General features: G+C 35.8%; 1 protein-coding gene across 5 annotated transcripts in view; it reads left to right on the top strand.

Annotated features, from left to right (window-relative positions):
• The window catches only part of LOC123872265 (putative polypeptide N-acetylgalactosaminyltransferase 9), a 258,936-nt gene that overhangs the window by 117,529 nt on the left and 118,263 nt on the right, over positions 1–23,144 (top strand). For all 5 annotated transcript variants that reach the window (XM_045916434.1, XM_045916438.1, XM_045916436.1 and 2 more), the window contains exon 2: positions 5,384–5,443. The gene's annotated coding sequence lies outside the window, so the exon portion shown is untranslated. The remainder of the gene's footprint in view (positions 1–5,383; positions 5,444–23,144) is intronic.

Below are 23,144 nucleotides of genomic sequence, written 5' to 3'. Positions count from 1 at the left end.
AAATTTTGGCCAGTGAGTCAGGACTTAATGGACTTAATATTCTGTGAGAATTTGTCATCTTTGACTTGGTCGTATTTCATAAGTTCTTCGTGTATTAGATTGTTCTTTGGTGATTGTAGAATCGACCTGCACAAGGGCAGGTCGATTCTACAATCACCAAATGTGACCGACCTAGTCTTAAACTGAAGAATAAAATTGGTATCTTAAAGTTGAAATCTGTTTATTGAAAAATCAGCCCTTAGCATTGGGGATACATGTTTTTGTCGTGCATGGGAAGCAGTTAGACAAAAATATTTTGAAAATACGATCTTAAATGTAACCTTGGTCTTTTTAATAATATCATATTTAAAATTCGTTCCATTATCTAAGTATTTTTTGCTTAGCGTCTATTAAGTAAACAATTTTATTTAAATATTTTGATACTTTGAAACTAATTAATGCTTCAATATTTATTTAATGCTTTGCCTGAATAATATTTATTAATTATTATTCAACTTCTTAATTAATTTATTGACTGTAGGAACAAATTATGTTAATACTTTGTCATAATATAAGGTCAAATATTTCGCATACCTTTACTCGGCTAGTGACCTTTAGGTGAGGACACATAATACCTACATCGGAGAATGTAAAAAATGAAAGCCCATCACATACCTAATTAATTCAATTTTTTAATTACTAATAAATAATATTATAAGGTCTCATAATACTTATTTCGCAAACTTCTGCCTAGCCACTGACCTTTAGGCGTAGACACAATATGATACCTATATCAGGGAGCGTAAAACGAAAGCCCGTCTTACACTTTCTATGGTAACACTAATTTATATAATAACTATACAATAATTTTATATATACATCAAAATTGGAGAACCGGCAGAATTTGAACGTCTCTTATTAATTATTTGGAAATTTCTATGAAGTAAAGTAAAATTGTTATAAAACTTATAAATTACAATAGTAGATATATTATAAGGTCACATATTTCGCATACCTCTACCCGGCTACTGACCTTTAGGTGAGGACACATAATACCTACAACGGAGAGTGTAAAACGAAAGCCCATCACACACTTTCACTCACGACCTTTGGTGTCATGTGGAACCTGTTAACACTTTGACTAGCCGCATCTAATACCATGCGCGTTTTTTTTAGAAACATACTTTTACTTAATTTCTTACGTTTTTGTATTTTCACTAGATTATATGCACATTTTTTTTTAATTTACAGACTAGCGCTTGGCTGCAATCAAACCTGCTAGCAAGTGATGATGCAGCCTAAGATGGAGCGCATCATATGGATCTAGAAGTTGCCTATTCACTCTTGAGTTGACTTATTCGAGTGAATTTAGATTTTTAAAAGAAACTTGTGTCACTTTCTAGATCATTGACTATGCCCATGTAAAAATCACGCCGTTCCGTTGCTTCGTTGCGGTGTAATTGAATGACAAACCAACAAACAAACATACTTCCGTATTTATACTTCACTAGCCGATGCCCGCGACTTCGCCCGCGTGGATTTAGATTTTTCGAAATCCCGTGGGAACTCTTTAATTTTCCGGGATAAAAGTAGCCTATGTCCAGGATATTATCTATCTCAATTCCAAACAGCCAAATCCGTCTAGTAGTTTTTGCGTGAAGGAGTAACAAACATACACACACACACATACACATACACACAAACTTTCGCCTTTATAATGTTAGTGTGACTTTACCCATCTATGTAGTGATGTTGTACTACGAAGAAATATTAATTTTTTTTTATTAAAAATTTAAATTTAGAAACAAAATCTATAAGAAGTTAGCGAAATTAATACCTACGACAATTTGTTTTTCGTCAGTTATCCCAGCTTTTTGTAGCGTGGCATGTCTAGTATTTAAGTACTTTAATCCTCTAGTCTATTCTCTATTTACTCGTACATAGCCCGTAATATATCGTGGTAGGCAACACTCGCCTGTAAGAAACTGGCGCGTCAAACCGGCACTTAGCCGCCATCTACTAGTTTACATATTTACGACCCCTCACTGACCGTGACTTATTATTATTAAAAAAAAAGCTTCGAGGTATATAATCTTATCACCATTTGAGGTCCTATACCCAGTTAATATTTGTGGATTTAATGTCATATACGATTGGATATTTCTTTTCATAGGCGTCGTAGGACTTAATGCTTTATACCATTATGTAGAACTGGTTCTAGCGATTTCAAAAGTGCAAGAAAATAAATTTTGAAAAAAGTGGAGTTACTATTGTATGCCTATGAGGTACAGATATATCGTCGTAGGCAACACTCGCCTGTAAGAAACTTGCGCGTCAAACCGGCACTTAGCCGCGCCGTCCACTAGTTAACATATTTACGACCCCTCACTGACCGTAACGTAATAGGCTTACAAAGCAAAACATAGGTGCTTTGGGGTCTCCACACATTTATCTACTAGAAACCGTAGCGTTCCGTAAGATGTATCTATCTACACGGGCTTGCTCGGTTGGCGTGGACGTGGAAAATCTTTAGTTATTTTGTAAGCCTGTTCTGTCGTAAGGCCACTCACATTGATATAATACTATTTGTATGTGATATATTATAAATATCTCCTTATAATAGGTATGAGACGTGTATTATAAGGAGTTTATTTATGATAATAGAAGTGGAGATATTTTCGATCATCCTCATTTTAGAATTGCTTACGTAAAAATTTTAATTTGATTTAAAATGTGCTGAAACCATAATATTACATCTAACAGTTAAGACGACTTTTTCAATGCCGATTAGAAGCAATAAAATTAGTTGCGAACGTTAAACAGTTTTATTGTGTACGTAAATCCCCAAATCTTGTACACTATAGGTAATATTGATCATTCTCTTCTCCCGATTTCAAACAGATAAGTGTGAATAGACTCTTGACCGCTGGCCGTTTTTTATCGACGCGTTCCACTTGACCTACATTACCTATGTGCTGTGGTATCGTGACCCGAAACTGTTAGGCTCTTTTCACACGGCGCGGTTAATCGCTGATTAAACGTTTTGCCTTCCGCCCGCAGGGGAAGTTCACATTAGCAACTTTTTTATTTCAAAATATTTACTTATCTACTTTTTCTTGCTTTAGTATAATAATATAGTTACTTAATAAATGATGCTTTTAAAACCCACTTATTGGTTATCTCGGTTTGAAACGATTTAGCTTGTTTTGGTTACTAAATTTAATATAGCCACAATACACACACAATTTGAAATGAAACTTCATTACTTTTCTGTAGGTGTAAAACATATATACCAATAGCGAGGAGATAAAAACGTGAAATAGCTACCTACACAAAAACCGTGACGTCATAAAGATTTGAAGTAACCTCGCGAATGAACTGTTTAAAGAGGCTCTCTTTCAGGCTACGTTAGTTGAGATGCACGACAAATTGGCTTAAAACTCAGGCAACTTGAACAGTCAATGTCAACTGCTTGAGCAGTCATTGTTAACTGCTCGTCAACTGCGCCAGAGCAGTCAGCAGTTTGAAAAGGTGAGAGCACTCTGTGTATGTGTTGCTATTGTTAGATTGCTTGACTGCTCAGAGTGGTCGCGACTGTTTTCCGTTTCGTTTCAGTGGACAGGCAGCCTTAATCTGCCCATGTAAGACCGTTTGTACATCATTTGTTTAATAGGTGGTTTCAAAAATATCCCCATATTTGTTCGAATTAAGTAAACGTATTAGACAAGCACCTACGCAAGGTAACATACGCACTGCGCCTACGGTAATGTAGGCAATATTTTTTCCAACTTAGCAATAAATCCCATGAGGCGTGAGATCACGTACATTGCGACGGGCTAGGTATACACGTTTACATAATACGAGACAATATTCCACTGTAACATGTGCTTTTGTGTTGGAAATGTTTGGTTTTCTTTGAGTGTTTTATTGGGGGAGATGTTGCTGCATCATTTAACATCTCTTACTTAAAGTAAATGTACGTAGAACATTGGGGAGTAGGTATATGTTATTGCTCCAACCTATTTGTACACGTTGCTTGTGAATTATTCTAAGATCCTTTGTTGTTTGAATCAAACCCACAAAAGTCGGCAAGTCGGTCAGCGCTGGATTCATGCGAGAACAATTTGTATTTAATAAAATAAAAAACAAGAAGAAAAGTTGTTCTCATTTGAAATAACATATTGTTTTTTTTTTTTAAATTCGTAGCCAATGTCAATTGGCATTAATTTAAGTATACCAACAATACCTTATACATCAAAATATGTTCCGGCATTTCGAAGTTATGGTGGAATAAAAAAACTCACATACATACAATACGGTCTACATAAATCCTGAAATTGTTATCCCTTTTTGGGCAGTCGTTTTGACCAGGCCGACAGATAAATAGACAGACGCACTTTCGTATAATTTTTTTATTTTCCACAATTATTTTCGCATTTTGTGGTTCCTCTGATATTATTGGTAGGCACGGATATGTGTAATGCAAAGGTGTTTATAGAAATTCGAACATAGCTGCAATGTATCATGTTAATTATTTATGTATTCCCATTTGCCGCGGTGAATTATGATATGATTCGTGATACTTAATTATTAAATTCGATAAGCGATATTAATTTGTAAACTTAATTGACACAATCCGCATTATATTCATGATCGTGCCGTTGAAATTGTGCTGCCCTAATTAATTGAAAATGCACTTTTTGGGGTTCCGTGCGTCAAAAAGTAATAATTCGTTGTGCGTCTGTCTTTCAAGACCCTCTCGATAATTTTATTATGACTTGATAAAATTATTAAGTACTTTTGAGAAATGACTATGAGATCATGATCAGAGTTTAACATTTTTAAAAGACGATGTGATGAAATTATCATGACGTAATCTAACTATATTCAGATCGGTCTATTGACTCTATTGACTCTCCGCTCCGCTCCGCTTCGCTTCAGTGGAAACGCACCCTTAGGAGATAGAAGATAAAATACATACCTACAATGATATATCTATTAAAGAAATAATTAAACTTTAGAATAGTAAAGCGAATGAAATTTTCACTGATCACCACAATTTAGGTTTTCATTGCACTTAGTTCTATGTACTACTTTGTTCAGTGGAATTACTGAGAGCGATTATTTTGGGTAGAATTTCTAATTGCTCTGCGGCTTTAGGCATTACGCAAGAGTGAGTTTCGTGAAAATCGCGGGGGTTGATTTTCTGCGAGTGAAATTTGGAGTGCTATAAGAGTCATAGTAAAGTTTTAGCCCCGACCGAATGTTTCAGTAAAATTAGGTGAAATTTATACCAAGAGTACTTATTTCTTTTTGTTTTACAGTATAAATGGGTAGCTACTAAGTTAGTTTACAAGTAATTAATTAATTAATTCAAGTAATAAGTTAATTCTTTCCTTTTCAGGTCTTTGCGGTGTGATACATATCAAGTGGTCGTCTTAAAGATTCAATAATAAATAATAAGGTGAGAAATACATACCTATATACCTACCTATTATTACGATACCGCTAGAATTCGGAATAAGTTATTAAGTAAGCATTATCTAGATATTAGATTCTAGATATTATCTAGATGATTGTTACGAAAATTTACTTAAAGTAACAGTTTTCTGAACTTTATGGTGTAGTAATTTTTTACCTCAATATTCTACACTGAACAGCTTATTTCGGGTATACTCGTATCTACTTATAGCTACGTAAAAATAAAGAAGTACTAAATATACCTGATTTATACGGAAGCAGGCGTCGTTTTGCGGAAGTCCATGATATTCAAGGAATCATAAGCTTAATTTGCTACAATCCTATGAAACAGACAGTATTGTGCAATATGAAGCATGCGATATGGACCGCCCGCACTCCATGTAGCGCAAATCGCAAACAGACAAATCTCTATGGTGCACCATGCAGCATCTTATGGTTCCCGATTTACTAACGGGGTTCATGGTGTCAAGTTTTTTAAATGAGCTATTCTAAAAGATTCGCTCCGTCGTCCTTACTCGAACTTCGTTTAGGTAGTTACATTACAGCATATTAGATTCATTATTAGGGTTCCGTACCTCAAAAGGAATAACGGATCCCTTATAGGATCACTTTGTTGTCTGTCTGTCTGTCCGTCGTGCCTGTCAAGAAACCTATATGGTACTTTCCGTTGACCTAGAAAGGCAGGTAGGTAGGTAGCACAAGTACAGGAATAAATCTGAAAACCGCGAATTTGTGGTCACATCATTAAAAAAAAAAAAAAAAAAATTCAAAGTAATATAACTATACCAAATGGGCTAGCATATGAAAGGGCTTTACCTGTACATTCTAAAACTGTTTTTCATTTATTTTTATGCATGATAGTTTTTGATTTATCGTGCAAAATGTTGGAAAAAATACCCGAGTACGGAACCCTCAGTGCGCGAGTCTGACTCGCACTTGGCCGGTTTTTATAGCTTATGATGCCACCCACATTGCTACAACGAAGTCAAATACATCTTATTTACTGACATGTAAAGAGTAGTTTGACCCTAATTAGGAAACCGATGAACACACAAACACTCAATATTATACTAGTCTTTGGTTTCTACAGCTTACTAGATCTTAACACCATTAACGCATCTTTATGCCTCATTTGATTTTGCTTTTATCTAGCTTATCATCATAAACATCATGATTGATTGATTGATTGATTGATGACTAACCCATCGCCAGCCTACAACTGCGCACGAGCCTCCTCTCAGAATAAAAAGGGCTTAGGCTGTAATCCGCCGCGCAGACCAAGTGTGAATTGGCAGACTTCACACACCTTTGAGAATATTATGAAGAACTCTCAGACATACCTACAGGTTTCCTTACGATGTTTTCCTTCACCGGTAAAACAAGTGATTTAATTGCTTAAAATTACATTATTTATTTATTATTCAATTTGAACGGACATATTATAACCCAACTAGCCGATGCCCGCGACTTCGCCCGCGTGGATTTAGGTTTTTTGAAATCCCGTGGGAACTCTTTGATTTTCCGGGATAAAAAGTAGCCTATGTGCTAATCCAGGATATTATCTATCTCCATTCCAAATTTCAGCCAAATCCGTTTAGTAGTTTTTGCGTGAAGGAGTAACAAACATACACACACACACACACACACACACACACATACAAACTTTCGCCTTTATAATATTAGTGTGATTACACTAATTAAATTAACTTATCATAAATATACAACGAAAGAGTTGAAATTAAATTAAAGTTACTGTTAAAAATTTTGTCATGCCAAAGCTCGAATTAAACAAATTATTCACAAAAGTGCAGGATCTGATCTATGAGGTCAGCTCATTTGTTAGCAAATATGTCATAGGCAGGGGACTCCTTCAAGGGGTACAACATATAACTCGTTAATGGGTGGGTGAACCCCTCGACCTCTCGAATAAGGAGGTAAACATCTTAATTACTAAGCTATTATCAATAAACTCATCACCCCAGAAATCAGTTAAAAAATAGGTTCCTGCATAGTTTTTGAAGTATTTATTATGCTATTAAGCGGTTATGATCTAAGTAGTCTATGTCGTATTCCTGGTGAAAGGTGTTGCATAACCGTTTGTGTAACGGCGCATCTGACCGTAAGCGAAATGAAGATTCGCAAATAAGGCTGCCTTCTCACGGTGCGTAGTAGCACTCTGCGGCTTGCGTACCCAAAATCGAAGCCCCCCCCTCCTGAATAGGAGATCTACAGCCAAAACTCGACGTTCAAATCATTAATTCAAAGTTGGTACTATTGTACTCCTTTTTTATGGTCAGAATTGTTAGTTTTGTAAGATGATATATAGTGGTGATAAATTAATTCAGTTAACTTAAAAATAAAGCTAGGAGGGTTCCAAACGCGCTCAGGTCTGAGAAGAGCCCACAACAAATTCAAGACTCTCACCGCTCTAAACTTTTTATGAGAAGGATTAAACCCGTATGGATATCTGAAGTTTGCATAGATTCATTGGAAACATTGTCCAATGTTTCTAGATGAAGTGGTGACATCTAGTTCGAGATCCCAGTGCCGCCAGACATTACTTATTTTTAGAGAAACAAAATGTATGGGATAGAGAGAAGTGTAGTGTTAGTGTATTCCTTTTAACCGACTTCCAAAAAAGGAGGAGGTTCTCAATTCGTCGGAATCTTTTTTTTAACGTACGCATATCTGTTAGCTTGAGCTGACGGCCAAAAAGGCGCCTCGTGAGTAGACGTCCTAATAATTTATGTATAATATTATTATCACCTTTTATGTCACTTTAGGAGTTAACGTGCAGTCATGAACTCATTACACATAAGATGTGATAATATCGCGAATCACGTCAGTATTTGTTTTGAAAGTTCGCAACATTTAATTAGTTTCAAAGTTATTACCTCACCTGATCCCTCGCTACTTTAGCTTCGTAACCTTGTGTCGGTTACTCTGGCTTCTCTACGGATGGCATTCCGAACCAGTGGAATGCCGTGACGAAAATTATTTTGACGATTCAAAAGCATTTGTAAAAGTCCACTTGAATAAAAATCCATTCCATTCCATTCCATTCCATTCCATTCCATTCTATTCCATTCTATTCTATTCTATTTCTTCCTGTTTGATTTGATCGTGTAAAGATTCATGCATTTAGCTTGGCTCTCTATTTTGCCTGCTGAGTGACTGAGCTTTTTATCAGGCCCATAGATAGCAACCAACTTACTTATACTCATATCACCTAAGGAGTAAGTCTAGGTTACTACCTATCTAAGTCAATAATACGAAGTTATAGGTATTCAAGCACAATACAGGGTGTAATCAGAAGGCTAGCAAAAACAGCGTCATAATTATACTATCTTAACATAATCCAATGCCAATAACCATTTGCCTTAGATATCTTGTAGTTTTGTGATGTCGTATTTTTCAAACCTGCATTGTAAAGCGTGCAAAACTCGGGTCAATGCCCCACCTACGACGCGGAATTGACTTCGAGTCGACCTATTTATGGAAGGTTCGTTGACCTCTAGCGTAAGTCAGATGTTTTATTTGCAATATACTGTAAACTTTTTAAAAATACAGGATTTTTGTTTATTTTTTTTTCGTCTTTTTTTATGGTATCTTATCAGTATTATTACCTGTCTTCGTTTTTGCTAGTGTTTAGATCTAAGCTATAAAGTTTGACGAAGCCTGCATTGAAAAATATACAATAACTCGCTTAAATCTGAAACTTCGATTGCGTGGACTATACCTAACCCTCATTTTATTTTCTTAGGTGTTGAATTTAAAATCCTTTCTTAGCGGATGACTACGCCATAATAGCTATTTGCATGCCAAAGTTCAGTCTGATCTGTCTAGTAGTTTGAGCTGTGCGTTTATAGTTAGTCAGTCAGTCAGTCAGTCAGTCAGTCACCTTTTCCTTTCATATATTTAGATGTTCGTATCTAACATATTTTATATCCTAGTACATACGCATCGTGACCCGGATGCTAAGGTACAAGGAGTTGGAATTTAAAGGTCGTGCGATGCATCATACCGGAGGTACGTGATGTAATTCTTCTGTAAAAGGATCCTAATAAATTTTGTTTGTGTTGTTTTCTCTCCTTGATATTGAATAAATTGGATAAATCGAATGTTGTAATAACTCCTACGGGGTTCCGTAACTGCTTTCTTCGCAAGTTTTCTTTGCAATCGGTGCTGTGTTACCTATAACATATTGTTCTTGGGTACTATTGTTTCGTTCCTTTGGGTCACGCAATCTTGATATTTTTCAAAATTATGTTGATATTAAAATCTAAACATACCTAGTTTAGATGTATTCAAGTCCAACAAGTGTAAATTAAAAATTTATAACACCCCCGACAAGTGAAGGTTACAGTAACTAGAAAAGAGCTGATAACTTTCAAACGGCTGAACCGATTTTCTTGGATTATAGCTAAGAACACTCTCGATCAAGCCACCTTTTAAACAAAAAAAAAACTAAATTAAAATCGGTTCATTAGTTTAGGAGCTACGATGCCACAAACAGATACACAGACAGATACACACGTCAAACTTATAACACCCCTCTTTTTGGGTCGGGGGTTAAAAAACAGACAGCTGCACAGCAGAGCAGACAGATATTATATACTCAGTATGGATGCTGTCTCTGTTTTTGAGAATTTCATGTTATTTTGCAATTTTAATGAAAATCCTTTGCGTGGTAGTAAATAGTAACGGAATCCTAAAAGTGACGCGACGTAAAACAAAGGTGCAAATATTATTGGAAAGTGTGCTAACCGCTATTATGTCAAATGTGGTTTTTACGCTTCACTAGGTTCTAATATTTTCATGATTAGATATTATACGTAGCTTTTCTATAACTGTGCAAGGGAGAGAAAGTATGCTTGTGCGCTGCTTTCTTGATTTCATGATTTATTATCATCATCATGATCATCACTGTGAGATGTAACGCTTTGTGGGTTATTTCCTTTTCCAGTTATTTTTTAACCCCCGATCCAAAAAGAGGGGTGTTATAAGTTTGACGTGTCGTATCTGTATATGTGTGTATCTGTCTTGTGGACTTTTCTGCTGGGCCATCCATATGTTCATAATTTGTGTGACGACACTATCAACTCAAGTTATCTTAGTACGATTGTCTAAGCACTCTTTTGTACATGAACTAAGTAATTTAACTTATTTTTTAGTTCTTAAGAAGTTTTCAAATTGTATATTTTTAGGACATTAAATATTATTAAATTGAATTGAATTATTTAATTGAATTGTAAATTGTATTGAATTTTTACAAGCTTGGTATTCGGCAGGGATTCGTTCCTGGTGACCAGAGCATCCTACATCCTAGATTTTGTGACTAGTAGTATCTAACAATACTTCCACATATCAATGCTTAGTAAATGTCACAAAATTCATTCAAAAAACGGTCTTTAAATACATAATATGGGCTTCTAATCAGAAGGCATGTGTGTAGTGTTCCATAATGACCTACAAATCTTTGGCAATACTTCTATAGTAATACCAGTTTGATAATTACCCTGTAGGTAAGTGGTTATTATGAAAACTATGCATATTATTATGAAACGTTAAATGATTTTAAATGATTCGGATCGATGAAGAACCACCCAAATGTCAAAATTTGACCTTATTGGGTAATTCTATGGAAAGGAAGATTAATTTTAATGTATCTACTATCTATGCTTAATTTAGGACAGCGTGTAATATAATATTATGTCAAAATAATTTTCAATAGTATAGGTCGTGCCTTTCTCAATTCACCTGAGTAGTTTAGTGAAATGGGGAAATAACTGACTTGTTTTGAACGGGGTTAAATCCAGGAAAATTATTCCGGGGTTAATCCAGAAAAATTAGGAGTCTGTTTGCTGGGCTACTTATGCCTTTTGTAGGCCTAAATTAATATTAACTACAATAAATACTAAGTAATTGAAAAATATGAAATTTCACAATAGAGATGATGGCTTCACAAAATATTATATATGTATGACTTGACTTGTATGTATATAAATTCTCTATAAGGTATCTTTTGAATGCAAAAAATAAAATTCGGGTTTACAAACAAACCATGTGCTTTACTCCAACCGCAGACCAAATTCAATTCAGAGTTTAGGCGTTTGTCCTACAGGAGTGGGTGTATACAGTTGGAAATCATCAGCGTTGACGTATAAAAGGAAGGAAGGAGGAGGCGAAGAAGATATTAAGCCACGATCTGATTTCTTATCAACATCAATTCATTTCTTATCAATATCAATTTCCGCCCCTCTACATGATAAATTCAGTCAGTTACAATTATTGAGATCAAGTTCCTTTGTTTTACTATAATGGAACCCTAAAAATTGTCTTCTAAGAACTATTTTAAGGCTAATAGATAATCAAACGCCCTGTGCATATGTTCAACTTGCTCCAGGCAACGTTCAATGCCCTCTTTGTATACGGGATTTTGGACAGCAAATCTTTTTCCAAAGTTGGGCTCATTAAGATTTTCGTTTTTACGAATTAGTTTTAATGTATATAGATCATCACAGCAGTGCAATCTATAAACCTGTCAATTGTTTCTTTTAAGTATTCTTTGCTTCTCGCTTTGTTTAATTAGGCGTTCAATCAAACGCTTCATTCTGATTAAAGCCATTCTTATTATGTCCATCGTGTTTTCCAATTTCTTGTACTAGGATGTCCTTTCAGTGCGGCGGACGAAACGATCACAACTTTTGTTCTTTCCAGTCTCATCTCTTTCCATGCGAAAGAGAAGGTCTCCGATTCGCCAACGGCATTCTAAGCTTATAGACAGTTCTTCGGGAAACTCCTCAGCCGTCTGTATGCTTTCAATCAAGTCTGTTAACATTTGTTTACTTTCACTTAACTCTGAAAACTGTGAAATTTTCTCTAGCTCCTTAATAAGTAAATTTCCAGCACCCAATATTTGTACTCTTTCCATGCGAAGGAGAAGGTCTCTGATTCGCCAATGGCATTCTAAGCTTATAGACAGTTCTTCGGGAAACTCCTCAGCCGTCTGTATGCTTTCAATCAAGTCTGTTAACATTAGTTTACTTTCACTTAACTCTGGAAACTGTTAAATTTTCTCTAGCTCCTAAGTAAAATTCCAGCACCCAATATTTCTATGAATCGGTCACACTGCACTCATCAACTATTTTGATGACATTTGCTTGCAAATTTGCGTGTTTCATACAGAACTCCCTTAAGTTACTCTCTTTAAAGTAACCTTCAAAGTTTATTTATATCATTTTTCTGTATTCATTGGATTTTTCAGGTTCATTGAATTCTCTTTCGTCAGAAGTAGGACTAAATAGAATAAAACTTTCTTTGAAAAAATTTTCTTGCTCCGAGATACTTGAAGAAGGGGAACATATCCTAGCTTTTTTCATGGCTTCACCAAGCTTATCCATGTCTTTACTTGATCGACGTTTTGGTAAAAATGCTTTTTTGGAAGGACCCCTTTCACAAAGTTGCTTGCTGTCAGTCTTCAATGGTTTTGGGAGTCTCAATGAAAATGGATTATTCAGAATTGATTTGAACTGTAGGTATTTAGATTTCCTACTTCAAAGGTACGATTTGGATTATTCACACGAACATTTGGTTTGTTGAAATCAGTTTTTAATGCACAATTTTTCCTAAGATTTATGGCCTGGCTCTGAAGATATCTAGGAAATTCAACTTTGCCAAATGAGGATTGTGCCTGTAGTTTTTCTGTTCTCCCATCTTGAGTTTGCCTCTGTTTGGGATTTTCTGCTGTTCTCCTATCTTGAGCTTGCATCTGTTTGGGATTTTCTGCTGTTCTCCCATCTTGAGTTTGCTTCTGTTTGGGTTTTGCTGCTGTTCTCTCATCTTCAGTTTGTCTCTGTTTGGGATTTTCTGCTGGTCTCCCATCTTTAGTTTGCCTCTTGAGTTTGTCTGCCAATGAGCGGCCACTTAGACCGATAAGACTGTAAACTGGTGTAGAGACTGTCATCCCTGGTTCTTTATAAATTATTTAAATGCACATACCTGTTTCTAACCCAGTTTGGTGCTCGAACCATGTAGATCGAGGTTGCGATAGATATTTCACAAGTTATTATAAATATTGAACAGCATCTGTCAATGTTAGAGATCGTTTTGTTGATATTATTGAGATGTTTTGCGCCTTAAACGAAAATGAACGGACTTAACCTTTTGAAATATTATGGAAGGTCTGTTATAGCAACTCTTTACAGCGAGTTATGTGATCATTGGTCCCAGTTATGCCAAAATGAACTAACCCACAAATTGTCAATAATAGATGAGTAAATGAATTCTCAATTTAGGATATTTTAAACACTGTTTACGACAGTGAAACTTCTAATAAAACGTTGAGACTTTGACGCCACTGGCAGGCGTCAAATGTTAGTACATTAGACGCAGGTAGCCCTAAAGTAGCCCTATTTTTCTTTGATTTTACGTCACCATAGCCTAATATTTGACATAATGTCGAATCAAAATATCCTAGGTATAATTTCTAGAGGCAGCCATCTATAATAATTTATTATCCAGTTAAGTTTGCAATTTGTATAGATGAATATAACCTAACCATGACCCTTTCTGCCATTTAAACCTCAACTTACTTGCAGCAAAAACATACTAGATTAGGTAAACGAAGACAAAACCGCAGAATGCTACGGTACTTTGTGGGTTACACCTAGAATATACCGTAAGTCCGTATTCTAAAGAGCAAGAGGTCATGTCTTTGAAATTGTTTGCAATCTTCGTAAAGTATACCTTGTTGCTGCGATGCGCTGAACTTTAGGAGCTTATTCATGTTATCTCAGATAGCCTTGCGGAGTTAACTATGTTTAGGTTAAGGTTGACTCTCTAAAAAGATTTGGTTTTTCAGTATCATATCAATGGTTGGAAAGACTTACCCATTACACGTCAGTGTATTTTATAATGATTATAATTACTTAATCACACTAATATTATAAAGGCGAAAGTTTGTATGTGTGTGTGTGTGTGTGTGTGTGTGTATGTTTGTTACTCCTTCACGCAAAAACTACTGGACAGATTTGGCTGAAATTCGGAATGGAGATAGATAATATCCTGGATTAGCACATATGCTACTTTTTATCCCGGAAAACCAAAGAGTTCCCACGGGATTTCGAAAAACCTAAATCCACGCGGACGAAGTCGCGGGCGTCAGCTAGTAATTATTATAATAGAACATGATATTAATTTTATGATGGTATTCATAACTCACTATATTATGGTTTGCATTTAGGTGATTTTAATAAATAATACTATTAATATAAAGCGTTCATCGTCTATTAAGACGTCGGTCTTCTATTTAGTGGAATCTGGGGTTCAAACAAAAAAAACTAAATTAAAATCGGTTCATTCGTTTAGGAGCTACGATGCCACAGACAGATACACAGATACACACGTCAAACTTATAACACCCCTCTTTTTGGGGTCGGGGGTTAAAAATCAAATAAACTGACATATAAGAACAATAAAAGCCCCTACGCTCTCTGCTCAGTCTAGCAATTTTCGCTTCAACTACATATTGTAATTACCAACTGTGCTAACTTCTATCATAAAATTCTATTATTGCACTCGTAAAATGAACAGAAAAATAGGTAGGTATTACGTTGCATTGCAACACTTAAATATGAACAACATCACGTAAGCTGTAGATGTTTTAACATTTTAGTTGAAAATATTTTCGAGTGGACCGCGCAGTGTTTATTTAGTTATTTTATTTTATTCATTTATTTGTAATCAACAGCATTAAGGCTAATATAATTTTACATTATCTCTCTAATCTACTTATTTTCAAAGTTAATTACTCTTTAACACAACAACTAGTATAACAAGTGTAAATTAAAAATTTATAACACCCCCGACAAGTGAAGGTTACAGTAACTAGAAAAGAGCTGATAACTTTCAAACGGCTGAAACGATTTTCTTGGATTATAGCTAAGAACACTCTCGATCAAGCCACCTTTCAAACAAAAATAACTAAATTAAAATCGGTTCGTTAGTTTAGGAGCTACGATGCCACAAACAGATAAACAGATACACACGTCAAACTTATAACACCCCTCTTTTTGGGTCGGGGGTTAAAACATGATTTACTAATAATTGCCAATTCCGAAATGAATTTTTTCATGCCGTAAGAAATCTTTGATTTTCTGGGATAAAAGTACCTGTGCATAATTATGTACCTCCCCAAGACGCAATTTACATTACCTAAAGCGCATTTGGAACTCTCGTAAAGTTCCAAATGCGCGTTCTGAAAAAAGAAAACCCACAACAAACTCAGCCGGGCATTCTTTTTAAAATTAATAGGTTTCGTTTCAAATTTCTCAATATCAATTAAAAAAATTTGAACTTACTAGAAGTAGCCCCGAAAACTTGAGTAGCCTAAAAAGGTAACAGACAGACAAGCAGATAGACGGATTGACATTCTCGCACTTTTCTACTATCAAGTATTACTTAATTCATAACCGACATAGGTACGAGTATGTAGTATGTATGTACCTACCTATATAAAAGTTTTTTGATGAAACATTTTGATAAAACCTCAACTCCATAATACGGCTCTTTGAGTGCTTATAAAGCTCACCATTTAGAGCTTGTGGCTTATTGTGTATACGATTCCGAACAACAATGGGCTCAGCAAAAAAAATATGTGCCATACAACATAATGGCCGACCTCAAATGTTGGATTTACAGAATTAAGATGATAGGGACTTTTATATTATGGGGGCCTTATACTTATTATATTGTTATGTATGTACTATATAGGTACTAGTTTATACCCACGACTGAGGCTTCGTCCTTTATCTAGGTACCTATTACCTTTTGTCCGCGACTTCATCCGCGTAGATTTAGGTTTTTCACAATCCCTTGGGAAAATTTTGATTTTCCGGTATAAAAAGTAGCTTATGTCACTGTCCAGGTCTTTAACTAGGTAAGTGTACCCAAGCAAAAATGTTGATTCGTTGCTCTGTTGCGACGAGATTGAAGGGCAAACCAATAAACCATCAAACAATCAAACTTTCGCATTCAAATTAGGTATGGGTAGTGATTGTAATTGTAAGAAATTTCAAAATCCGCTTTATTTCATTATGCTCTAGTAGGTATGATGTTGAATCTGATTGGTGCATCACACTTATTTTCATAGAATTTTGAAAAATGCGTTTCGCGTGCCTCTTTCAGCTTTTGAACCTCTTGCAGGTCCTAAAGTCAAAAAAAAAACACGGAATAAACTACTCGTAAATTATGATGCGTTACGTAATTGCATGATGTTACTTCACAAACATAAAAAAAATCAATTGACATAGATTAACCTTATTCACACCTTAAATTGTAATAATACACATAAAAAATAATCATTTTGTTAACACATAACCTGTTGGCAACATAAATTGATTTTAAAGACGCCATTAGTATATAGAAATCTCAGTCATTGTGCAAGTTCTCTAATACCGAGTAACCTTTAGCCGAGATGAGTTGGTCGCGACCTCTCACTTTTGAGTACCGTAAGGTGGTTAATCTATAGAAATATTCTGTGTCTTATAATTTTCACACGAAGAAGCTAGTCATAATGAATCTGCCCATTAAAAATAAATAGTTTAGCAAAATATGCTCTATTTCTCTCTGTTAGCCCTTGATTGCAATCTTACCTGGTGGTAAGTGATGATGCAGTCTTAGATGGAAGCGGGCTAACCTGGAAGGGGTACGGCAGTTATCATTAATTAAGCCCATAGGTACTCTTTTAGTTTCCACACGGCACGGCTAAATCGCTTTGAGGCACGCCTTTGCCAGTAGAGTGGTAACTAGCCACAGCCGAAGCCTTCCACCAAACCATACCTACTCGAAATTTAGAAATTATAAGATTCCCGGGACCTCCCACTTATAACACTACAGCACTTTCCACTGCACCAGGGAGACCACCAAACCGGGTTACTGAGTGTCATGACCTTTTCTATTAATCACTAATAGTAGGGGTTTTTTCGCAATATAATTTCGGCGGACTCCTGACTTACCGAGATGACAACATCACTACTCATATTATAAATGAGAAAGTGTGTTTGTTTGTTGGTTTGTCCTTCAATCACGTCGTGACGGAGCAGTTTAAGACCTGGAGAGTGACATAGGCTACATTTTATTCTGGTAAATCAAAGAGTTCCCACGGGGTTTTAAAAACCTAAATCCCGCTCATCAGCTAGTAATTTATAAGCTCAAATTGATTTCCACTTCCATGTTCATTAGTACTGAATCTCGATGATAAGTGTGATATCGATTATTATGTCTAGTAAAAATTATAAACCGAAATAAAAACGGAAGTAGAATAAACAGACCAACGAACCTGAACAAAAATACAAATCCAATAGCAAAAGAAACTTTATCTCTAAGCGAATGTAAACAACACCGTAATCATAAATTAAAAATTTCATTAGAACCGAGTCAACAAATTAAAAACACAGTGAAAGCACATACTTTCGACGGAATAAACTACATTCCAAATAGAAAAAAACACAACCAAATAGAACAGTTTTAGTAAAAGAAAATATATAGAACCTACTTATTCGAAGTAAAGATCAAAATACATTATGAAGGAATATATTCAGAAATCATTGGTTCGAATTTAAAATTATAATATTGGTACCATCTCCCATTCTCTTTATCAAAGAACACTTTGAAAGATCCAAGGAGCACATTTGGATAAGTGACTGTGGCAACGTTTTGCCATTTCATCTAAAAGCGGTGAATGGACTTGGGGTTCTCTTTGTGGATAAATGCAGTTATAATGGCTTTGATGTTGTATATTGATTAGTAGTTCACAAAATATGGTTATGATGTAGTAAAATTGATTGGTGGATCGTAGTGGATGGGGAAACGATGGAAGAAAACCATCCCAACGACATCACCAAGCTGCCCCATTGAGACCCATGTTCAACAATGGATATATAAGAGCTAACAAAGAAGAAAGTTGAAGGAGGCTCGCCCAACACTGAGAAGAATGGCGTGTAAGTGAGGAGACCCATGTCCAACAATGGATAAATAAGAGCTAGCAAAGAAGAAAGAAAAGAAGAAGAAAATTGTTCTGCATTATTTTTAGCCCTCCGTTTTGTCTGTTTGTTTCTATAAATATAAATGCAAAAGTGTGTTTGTTGGTTGGTTTATTGCTTTGTTCTTCAATCACGCTGCAACGGAGCAATGGATTGCCCTGATTTTTTACATAGATATAGTTGAAAACCTGGAGAGTGACAAAAGCTACGTTTTATCCCGGAAAATCAAACAGTTCCGATGTGATTTTTGAAAATCTTAATCCACGCGGACGTAGTCGCGTGCATTACCTAGTAATAAAATAAATAGACTTCCACATGAAAAAGTTGAAAAATAATAAGTAAAGTTCGTGAAGTTACAATAATTTCACGAATTTGAAAAGACAGCCGTGTTAAGGAAAATCGATGAAATGACACAAGGATCTTCAGTAAATGCAAGAGAAGTGATTTCCAGTTTTGCAGTATGAACGAAAATTGCTGCGAAATCCACTGAGGAGGAATCAGTTTGATTGTCTTGCGCAATAAAAGAATACGACGAAAGTCCTACAGTTTTAGAAGTTATTCCGGTAATATTATGAAACTACCGTACGCCAGCAGGGATTGAAATTAAATTAATAACTATAGGAACCGGCTTTTTAACCCCCGACCCAAAAAGAGGGGAGTTCTTTTTAACCCCCGACCCAAAAAGAGGGGTGTTATAAGTTTGACGTGTGTATCCGTGTATCTGTCTTTGGCATCGTAGCTCCTAAACGAATGAACCGATATTAATTTAGTTTTTTTTGTTTGAAAGGTGGCTTGATCGAGAGTGTTCTTAGCTATAATCGTAGAAAATCGGTTCAGCCGTTTGAAAGTTATCAGCTCTTTTCTAGTTTTCTTATAGAGGTTTTTACGTCGGGGGTTTTATAAATTTTGATCCATAACTTTAAGGTTTGGGCAAATGCAAAGCGCGACGTCACGTGTTAGACACGACTTGTGACGACAGTTAAACACGGTAGAGCAATCACAATGGTCATAATGTACTATTTGTAATATAAAAGGGCTAGCTCAAACCGAGTGAACCAAGTGACCGCAAGTGGAATAGAAGCGTGGCGAGTGGCAGTTAATTCACACATAATAATATAATCTCACATTAACCACAACTCGTATTTGTTTCGAAAGTAGTCAAAGTAAATAAACTGGTCTTAAGTTAATGAATGAGCCACCTTTCAAACAAAAAAAAAAAAAATTTAAAATCGGTTCATTAGTTTAGGAGCTACGATACTACAGACAGTTACACAGATACACACCTCAAACTTATAACAACCCTCTTTTTGGGTCGGGGGTTAAAAAAGAACTCCACCGTGAGCGTTGCTCCTAATGAAGCATGTCACTAAAGGAAGACAATGACGATGACACGCAACGGAAGCTTTTGCGCTTTTTAGTTTAATGCTGTCTTAGTTCCTTTATCACAACTTCTAAGAGGCAAGTTTAGATACATAACAGTCGCGCCATGTCTGACCAAGCCTTTACACACTCCATAGAGCTCCATAGGGCTAGACACTATGACTATAAGTGCCCATTATTGCTTGAACTATCTGTATTTACTTGATTTTTTAACCCCCGACCCAAAAAGAGGGGTGTTATAAGTTTGACGTGTGTATCTGTGTATCTGTGTGTCTGTGTATCTGTGTATCTGTGTATCTGTCTGTGGCATCGTAGCGCCTAAACGAATGAACCGATTTTAATTTACTTTTTTTGTTTGAAAGGTGGCTTGATCGAGAGTGTTCTTAGCTTAGTTACTGTCGGGGGTGTTGAAAATTTTTAATTTACACTTGTAGTAGCTTAAGCTTCCATCGAGATGCTAAAGTTTTATTTCATGGCTACCTTGATAAACTAGCTTAGTTAGCTTATGCTTCTTTTTTAGACGCTATGGCTGCTATTTTTCGCGTACCTATGTGAACGATTTTTTGTTAACTATCTGGGCAATATCGTTTGCCGATTTTGTCCCCCAAATATGTACATCTATCCGGCTTTTCAATTTAGAATCGTTACGAATAGTCCGGAAAGGAACGGGGAAAAGAAGATTGATATTTTGGATTTTTATCGGAGCCGGGCCGGCGAGGCCTCACAAGTGAGTGATCGCTACAATACGTCCCTGGCAGGGAGATGCAATAATATACTAGAGAATAAGTTTTCCCATAAAATGGCCTCAATTGGACTGGCAAGCATAAGAAGTTAAGAACCAGTCTTGTTTAAGTCATTCAGTAAAACTGGCACTCACCTGCTTAACTGCAAAGTGGCAGTTTGCGTGAATCAAGTATTGAACTTGTAAACTATTAAAACTTCTATAAATATAACGTTAGCGTAATTATACTATCTATGTATCATGCATGTAGGTTAATACTATGAAGCTATAAAACTCACGAAAACAGGTGCGATCATTGAGTGTCTAAAATTGACCCATATAATTTCAAGACAATGACGTGATCTTTATGAAGTCAACTACAAAAATGATTTTGTTTTATACAATTTTTGAATTTGATTTGAATTGAATTGGATTGTATTTGGTATAAATAAATATTTTTTTTGAAAAATTGGCGGCTGTTTGGCACCATTTTCGAATGTGAAAAAAATTTACTTTTGAAAAATTGTAAGTGAGGCAGATTTTATGATAACTTCTGCATCTCTACGGTCTAAAACTCAATGGTCTTAGGCTAATGATATCCAAGGCTTATCGGCTCGCTTGCCGCGCGTCATTTTTACGGATTCGTCGGGATTTATGTAAATTTGTTTTGTCAGCGACCCGCCTTGTTACGAAGCAAATCTGCTACCGATATTGGGAATATCGATAATGTCGGATTTTCGAGTGCTTCGCTTAGATTTTAGATAGATACCGCTAAGGCCGATTCACATTATTCCAGTGGATCATGTTTTCTACTGTTCGAATAAAAAAAAAACATAGTCTACGTTTGAACATTATTATGTCTGATAAAAAATGTGAGTTAAAGTAGACTGGAGTGCCACGTGAGTGACTGATAACACTGTAAAAAAAATTGGTTGTCTGTAAAGTCGGTTTACTGACGATAGTTGAACGTGACAGCAAAGGCCGATTGTGCTTCTTTGTCGCTCGTTCCGCGCTCTCGCTTGCACTTCAAGCCTTACATGGAACGCCTCAGAGCGAGGTAACGCCGCATGAGTCATGTTTTTTCGTGCGTGCAGCCGGCTCTATCGAATTATAAGACGTTGTCACGTCAAAAAGTCTGCGTGTCGCGGTTGGTCACACCAAATGGTCTTCAAGTGTCTCACGTCGCGGGCGCACAGCTTAAAGTACCACAAAGATAGTAAGTTGTCTAACTTTATCTAAGAATTGATACTGACCTGACCATGTGCTAGAATATTATTACTGAATCGAGCTTCTAGATTCTAGACTATAGATGATTCCAGTCACGAACGTCCTCGATTGAAAAGTAGACTTGTTAGAAGTTGGATGGGATTTACAGCTTTATAGATATAAACTATGAATATTAGAATCTAATCACTCTTAACTTTAACTTAGTTAAAGCTTAAACTCAGTTTAGCAACACAGCGCTGTACATTTCGATATATTATAGGGTAAGGTGTTCTAATTTAAAAACGATTAATTCTTTGTAGCGATTTTGGGAAGTTAGGTTTTTTAAAAATGAGGCAACTATCCCACTGGGGCATCTATCTCGCCTATACCCTATAGCTACTGGTACAGTGTGAACCGGCCATTGGGTCTAAAATTGTTGAAAATATCCGAGAGTAGCGTAATCCGTAATCCGTGCGAGTGTGTAGTAACTTATCGGGCGGGTTGTAAACTTTCATATCAACATATTCAAATGTTTACAAATTCACCGGCCATTTTACGACTGCGCGCTGGTGTAACAGTTTGAGACTCTTATTAATATTCATCGATGCGAAAAAATGTACGATATCGAGTTGTTTAGTTATATAATTTGGATTTATTTGAACATTACTTTGTTGTTTATGTAGACTGGATCATTATTGGTACGTATAGTACTACAGTTGCATCAATTCGATCCAATCAATCAATTAATCTTGAAGTGATGGTGTCTGTAGGTTTTTATATACAAGTCCCTGTACATTATTATAATCTAAAAAAATATTATTTTTTTGTCTTTCTGTCCTGGGTAATCGATTAAGACAGGATTCTCTCAAACTGATAGAGGAATGTTATTGTAATAAGAGTGATGTAGGTATATTTTTACTCCCCGAAAAGAAAAGATTACTACGCAAAATGGATTTTTAAAACCTAACGTAATTTAATTCACGCCAGGCTAAATGCAGATTTTAATGTGACATCGCGCATACTTTGAACAATTGTGCGACTATAACGAGATTCGATTACAAGTGTATATTAAAAATTTATAACACCCCCGACAAGTGAAGGTTACAGTAACTAGAAAAGAGACTTCAAAAAAAATTAAAATCGGTTCATTAGTTTAGGAGCTACGATGCCACAGGACATATACACAGATACACAGATACACACGTCAAACTTATAACACCCCTCTTTTTGGGTCGGGAGTTAAAAAAATGATCTACTAATAGAATACATATTCACATTATTCATATGAAAATATTTATGCATTTCGCAGAAAATATTTATACAGGCGTCACCGC

This window comes from Maniola jurtina, chromosome 15 (genome assembly GCF_905333055.1).
Source record: "Maniola jurtina chromosome 15, ilManJurt1.1, whole genome shotgun sequence".
Lineage (NCBI taxonomy): Eukaryota > Metazoa > Arthropoda > Insecta > Lepidoptera > Nymphalidae > Maniola > Maniola jurtina.
Note: the sequence above shows the minus strand (reverse complement) of the source record. Positions and strands in the feature narration are given on the sequence as shown.